Below are 7,593 nucleotides of genomic sequence, written 5' to 3' on the forward strand. Positions count from 1 at the left end.
AACCCCTTCACTTATAGCTGGAGAAATCACCAATTCCTTTTACACAACAGCACTGTATGAAATGAGATGTGGAGCATGCCCCCATTTTGCCTCCTCCAGCAGTCTGGTGGTTAGAGCTCACTCTCCTGAGGCATGAAAATGTGTGTGCCTCAGCCTAAGGGAGGTGTTGAACTTAGCGGGTGAATGCTATTTAACGAAAGGTAAGATGTGTCTTCTTCTCAGGCTATGGTTTGAAATAAAAAAATGAGCTGATCCTTCATAAAAAAAATGACAGTGCAAGGACGACAGCCCAGGAGAGCAAGGGACCCAAAGCCCAGAAGAGATACAGGTTTTTCGAGCTCCTCCTTTCCCATGTGGGCTGATGCTGGTCCCCACCAACACACGTGCTGGCTGGGCTGGAGGACACTCCTTCCCCAACCCCTGCTCCCCCACGCTGCCCAGGGAGTCGGGGAGAATGTCTCTGCAAAGCCAGGCATCCTGGATCTGACCACTGATGTTTTATTCTGACATTATACTGTCACTGAAAGCCAATATTAAGAATACTTTCTTAACCGTGTGCCTGATAATGAATTGTTCTAATTTCCTGAGTTACCATGCATTCATTCTTGTCCTGTGTTCAGTTACATTAAGTGTCACTTTGAAATTCAGCTGCAAAGAAATTTTTAAGCTCTTTGGAAAAAGGTTAATGACTGGGGAGTAGTTTTCTATTTTATTTTTAATATTCTGCTGGGATCAGCATTTAAGATAGCATAAATTGCTTTGTCTGAATCGCACATTTCTGCTAAGCTCTACAAAGGAAACTGATGGAGTATTGAACTCTCAGATATATAGGCTTTTAGTGCACATGGACACAACTCTCATGTCCTTCCATGTACTCTTAAGTCTGTCAGACTTGCCTAGATTAGACAGTATTTCTAGTCTTTGTCTTTCATCTAAGGTGCATAAATGGAAGCTGAAAACTAATGATGAAAAATATTTTATTCTCCTGTACTGTTAATGTCAAGTCATTTGCTTACTACTTTTGATTCTCCCTTTTAAAATCTTACCCTTTTCATATTATCATTTTTGTTGTACATCCTCATGGGTTTTTACAGGTTTTTTATGTTTTTCTTCTCATGCATGCTAGTTGTAGCCATATGTTGCAGTCATATGACAGTTCTCAGAAACACTAATATGGGGATTTTGACTCTGACATAAGCTAGGCATAATGGACAATTTTCTCTCTTGAATTACATTAGACAAAGAGAACAGCTTTGCTCCTTGACTCCTTCCAAGCAATACAGCTGCGATGCTGTTGACTTCTTCTCCTAGCTTATTAGGGTCAACAGGAACCTGACATATTCTACTGGTACCGTACCTTTTAGGGAGAATTAAAATTCAGCTGTCATGGAAGATCTTTTGGTATTTACAGCAAAGAAGGTATCATAAAGCTGTAGAGAAAATTGTAATCCTTTTGAAATCAATACAAGTTTTACCGCTGATTCCCCAGGGACCAGGATTTCATCCTCCCTATTGTAGAAACTGTATTCTGTCCTGGTAACCTTCCCCCTGATGTTAAAAGCCTCGGGGGAGTTACGATATCCCCTAGGAACGTATGATCTACAGTGTCTAACTAGAAGTTGGAAATGGGTAAGGAGAGAATACTAACCCGGAGATCTGACATATAAGAAGCGAGAGCCCTTGCAGAACTCAGTTCTAGCAGTACAAAGTCCTTTGATGCTACAGGTCCAGCTACTGGTTGCCAAAGAGAAACAGGTAACATACACAGGAGAGTCTTTAACAGAGTCTCCATTTGATCACATCACAAAAATCCAGTTTAAACACCATTTGTGAACTTCAATTGCATGTAATTTGAAATTACTCACTTCCAATGAGATAGATAAGGAGACTTTTTAATTTTATCAGCAATAACATTCCTCCTATAGTAGTCTAGTGTCTAGGTAATACTCACATTTTATTCATGTTCCATAAGAGTTATGTGGTAGATGGGGAAAATACTGATGAGTCGGTTTATATACAGCATGAAACTCAAGCAGAACCAAGAGTCAATATCATCACTGGGCTAGTTTGTTCTGGGGTGGATTCCCTCAGAGGATAATTTTATTTTTTTAGTATTTCTTGCAGCTTCTATAAAGACTTCTTCGAACAGAGTTGTCTAGTTAGCACACTCGTTCTTGAAATTTAAATAAACGTCCCATATTCTAATAATATTCATCCTTACACAGGTTTTACTGGAATTAATTCTGTATTAATCTTTTATTTCCTAGAAATAAAATTAGCAATCTTTTTTTCACTATAAATAGAGATAAAAAGGTGGGGGTGAAAACCAGCTACAGAAATTTGCAGTAGCCTATGGCAGATATAATGGTCCTGAATTAAATCTCTGCATTTCGGTGGAAATTCTAAGTATACTACTGCTCAGAAAGTTTCTGGAAGAATACACAGGTTTAGAAACCAGACTTTCTCAGAAAATAAGTTAGATTACACTTTTTTTAAAAGACAACTTTCATACTTCTTTATTCTTTTTGACAAAGGAAAACTTAGTGTTTTGTCTTTTGGGAGCAAGGAAAATCAATATTTTTTGCAAGGTATTTAGAAATTCAGGACAAAAAGTAACTGAAATACAAGAATATCCCATAGAATGTAAACTATGGTTAGAAAATTTTATAACTAGTTCCACTATGTAATCTCAACAGTTACAAAACTCCAACTCTTTTAAAATTATTTTACCTATTTAGCATGCTGAGATTCAATTGCTTGGTTTATTGCTTAGCAATGTTAACAATGGTTCACAGGTTCCATAAGCACCTGCACTTTTGAAAAAATAGGCTCATTCTCTGCATTTTACTCCTTCTCAGCTAGCTGATTACTGTAATAACTTGGTGCCGTGTTATGGCAAATTTGCCCTCAGGCTAGTCCCATTAAATTACAATTTTGGGACCTGTGTTACACAAGAGCCTACAACAAACATGGGGAAAATGTCTAGTATTAGATCGAGTCATCAGCTAAACAATTTATTTAGAATATGCATAGGAGTAGCTCAACAGCACTTCAAGTATTTTAGGCATACCTTTTTTTTTTCTTTTTTTTTTTTTTAATCTGTGAAAGAAAACTAGAATGTAATAAAAGGAAGGTTAGAAATAGTGTTCTTATCCCCCAAAGCCTTATCAGTTATTTATACACCAAAAGCTGGTATTTGTATTGTGTTTTGTATTCTGCAAAGTATCTGCTCGAGACACCACCCAAATCTGCTGCGCTGTTGACCTTAGTTAGATGAATGTAGCCTCAGCCCAAGCTGACCTGACAGAGAATGGAACTCCTGTTATCAACATATTAAAGTGCTAAGGGGGAATATTTAGGATGCCAACATTTGCATTTGGGGACCTGTTCATCTGCAAGTTTGTCACTGTTCGCATTTGATCCTCTGAGAATGGCTTGCTGTTAAACGCCACTCCATTTCAGCCATGACCTATTTTATGGGGACCTTAGAACAAGAGAAGAAAAAAATTAGCTTCTAGTGGCAGAGAAAATCAGAAAATTGCTTGATTGTTCAGCCCAGGAACCTAAGCCTATATGGAATAAACAGAAAGATAATGTGTGCATGACTTACTCTTAGCAGTCTATGTCAAAGCTAAATGAGACTTACAGCTAAGAGAAGTTTTGGATCTGGGGACCTGGAAGAAGTAAAGAATGACAGAAATAAAAAATATGGACCTGGAGATTCAGTCCTTGGATCAGTGTTTTGAAATAAGCCTAAACCCATTGAATTAGCCACTTAATTAAACGGACTGAAATACTGAAATGAACTTCCTGCTGTAGTAGATTTTGTAATAGTTTCATCTGAACAATTTATTTGCTCTGTTTGAAGCTTTTGTGCAGTTGATTGATCAGTGGACAGTTTTGCAGTTAATAGTAAATATCTGTAGTGGCCTACAGGATTTAATGGCCAAAGAATTCAGCACTAATTTACTATGAGACCAAAAAAGACAGAAAACCATTGTGTCTCGGTTGCTGGCAGTTGCTATGGCTGAGTTCTATAAATACAGGGGCAAGCATCTCTCCCAGAACAGTGGCAGCAGTTAGGAGACCTAGCCGTGCCAGGCACTTCAGACTGGCTGACAAAATATGTTTCGAAAAGATAACCGATTCTCTAAATTGAATGAAAAGCGTCCCCATGTCATTAGGAAATCCTGAATCACAGTCTTTGTTTCACTATTAAATTCCAGGCAGTGGTTGTGGTCTATCACATTTCAGAAGGCAGTAATTCTTGGTAAACATTGATTTTTCTCATTAAGGCCATTTTTGTTCAGGATTCACTCTGGCTAGATTTTAGTGGAACCAACTAGTAGTTAGCCAAAAATACAGTTCTGGTTAAATTAGTTCTGTCCTACTCTTCTACTTGTTTGAAAATACATGGGTAGTATAATCTAAATCTACAGTAACCCTTAACAGCAAGGACTGCTCTACTGAAAGTTATGATCTCTCTTTCTGTGATTGCTATTGTTGCTAGCAATTTCTGAGTATTTCTTATGACTGTTTTAGCAATATTCATCCAGGAATCCATCATCCTTCTCATATCCCACATCATTTGCTCTCCTCTGGAACTGTTTCCAATTCTTAAAAGGAATTCAGAAAAAAAGTCTGTGCTACTAAATATTTTTTCACTGAATATAAATACAGTAATGGAGTTATTCAATTGAATCAGGAAAAAAAAATTCACAGTAGTGTTGTAGGCTATTTTGGGGGAAAGTCATGACACTTTAAAACTGACACCTCATTCAGTATCCTAGAAAAAATAAATTGGTTGCCCTGCAGAGAAAATAAACCAGAAGAAGAGCTTTGAGAATATACCTTTCTCTGTTGTTTGCAAAATCAAAATAAGAGTTAAAATAAGAGTGAGATGATGACAACTACTATATGACATTGCTTGGTCACATATAAAACTCAATTTTACATGGTCTGTTGCCACAGAAAACAAATTATGAGAGGATTATTTATCACTGGAGAAAACCTTTAACAAACTTAGGATGTATAAGTGGTAGCAAAATACAGTAGCTTACCCTACTAGACCTACTTCAAGAAAAGAAATAACAGTCTGAGGTTGCCAATGCTTTAGATCTCCAGAGAAAATTAAATTTTATCAATATTCCTTTACTCACTGGTCTATCATTTTCGAAAGCATTAAGCAGAAAATACATGACAGGTGCCAAAATATTTTAATAATAAATCCTCTTAGAGACGCAGATGAATGAGTGAATTCTGACAAGTGAAAACACTCAAAAAAATGGAAAGATACCGAAAAAGAGGGAGAAAATGGTCCAGAGGTTCAAGTACTGAGCTGTTACTCTGTTCTCAGTTCTGCCACAGACTCCTGGTTTGACCTTTAGCAAACAGGTTCGTCACCAGCTTTCCTGGGTGCTAGACCAGAGCTTGAATGCCTCAGCTCTCCCTCCATAAAAAGAGGATAATCCTTCCCTAGAAAGCAATTGTGATGATGCATTGTAAGAGCATTAGACACTGTGGTGATAAGCACCATACAAAAACAAACTACGGTGACATAAAACTTGGACTGTCAGTCACCAAACTGCTAGGAGGTACTTTTCAAAGTGACATTTTCATATTATTTATTATAAAGAAGGGAAATCTATACTTCTCTCTTCAAGTAGCATAGACAGCTATAGTACAGTAAGCATAGTGAGCATAAACAGCTTAGAAATAAGACAGCTAAGACCTGTAAACTCTGAGTGATGCCATGTGGTGCTAAGATCCATATTAGACCTCTTCCTTTGGCACCCACGTGTGCTGAGGAGGAACATGGCTCCAAGAGAGCAGCTCTTGCCAGAGCTGGAGATGAAGACGGACAGACTGCAGAAAAGACTTGCTTTGAAGGGACTTGGCACACTGATATTTATGTTGTATGTCAACTCTTATTTACACAAAACAAACAAAATGATGTGCTGCTTAGCAAAAAGACCTGTGTTGCCAAAGGATGTTGTGAGTGCTAAAGTTACATGGGTGTAAGGGTGGAGAAATAAATGAAAGAGAAACCCACTGAAAACTTAGAAAACACATCCAAATGTCAGAGTGCTAAAACAGTTGCAAGCGGGGACAGGATGACACCTGCTTGCTCAGTTCTTGTTTTCCCCTTGACCCTAACTTATGGTACCACTGGGAACACGGCACTAACTTTAGAAGACTTTTGGATGGACCATTTAAAGCCTTTCTTAAGGCATTTCGGAATAAACTTTCCAGGACACACCCACTTTCTTGTTGCCAAGACCTAAACCACAGCTGGCTCCAAGGGAAGCACTCAAAGTGATATGCTTAGGCTGCACCACCAAGGCCAGGAGCTTCAGCAGAGACCTTCATTCCCACTTACTGATGTTCTACCCTTTCTCCTCTAATACAGGCAGCCCACACTTCTGCAGTCATCCTTTCCTTAGAAATAAGGACATTTTTTTTTTTATCAGCAGGAAGCAGACTTTATTTTGGAACAAGTATGATTATTCAGTGACAAAAATTTCCATGTCACAGAGAAAAATGCTGCCACATTAAATCAGAACAACTGCACATCTCTCACAATACCTGTTGAGTTGTAATTCTCCAGGGAGAATTACAGCTGGAGAATTCTCCAGTTGTAATACCTAGGGAGGAAGGATAACAAATATACAACCTAAACTCACTGATGGTACTTACTAAACAAATGACAGACACTGCCATCAGCTCACAAAGAGAGGAATAGTAGAGAACTACAAGGAAAAAGATGTATAGTCATCAGAAACACAAGCTCTTGCAGTTCACTGTGTGTGTGTTCACTCATGTATTAGTGTAGTCCGGCACATCCTACAGAAAAAATAGCACCTTTTGACCAGAAAAAGTAGCACCTTTGGACTGAAACGTGCTTCAACTCCAGGATGAACATTTTAATAGAAGTGCTACAGATAAATGATACAGACTGCAGTTTAATTACAGAATATTTCATAGTGGACTTCTCTCTTTTAATTCCACTAGAGGACAATAACGCTAATTCGAGCCCTGACCTGATGGTGTGTTCGGAAAAGCTATCAATCAGTCTTATGTCTTTAGGAGGAGCTGAGTGCCATGGCGTGTGTGCAGGCAACTGGTGTGTGCAAGGGCAGGAGAGAGTTTGGACAGAGAGGCATCTCCAGAGGGAAAGGCCACCCGTGTCACCAATGGAGCTCAGCAGCATGGCCAGGTCCTCAGCGTAAAGGCTGGGCTTGGAGCTCAGCCTCTCGCCTCTGGTCAGGGCTTAGGTGCAAGGTGTGTGAAGGGCTGTGAACTCCTTAGACCTCCTCCTCTGCTCTTGTGTCCAGAGGAAGGACTGGAGACCATCTGATCTTTTAGACCTAAATGCCTGTGTGCAGACATCACAAAAAATTAAATCAGTATTAAAAAAAAGATGACCACTAACGTTAGAGTAGGGAGCTATGGCACAGATCAGATTCACACTGTGTTAGTTTTTTCTTTTTTTTCCCCCCTAAAAGGCTCCAGTGATGATGTCATTCAGGAATACCTCTTTGCGATGTAGCTGGCAAGGACTACCCAACTGGTTGTAATGTTTCATAAAGCTAT

The sequence above is a fragment of the Haliaeetus albicilla genome, chromosome 1 (assembly GCF_947461875.1).
Source record: "Haliaeetus albicilla chromosome 1, bHalAlb1.1, whole genome shotgun sequence".
Taxonomy (NCBI): domain Eukaryota; kingdom Metazoa; phylum Chordata; class Aves; order Accipitriformes; family Accipitridae; genus Haliaeetus; species Haliaeetus albicilla.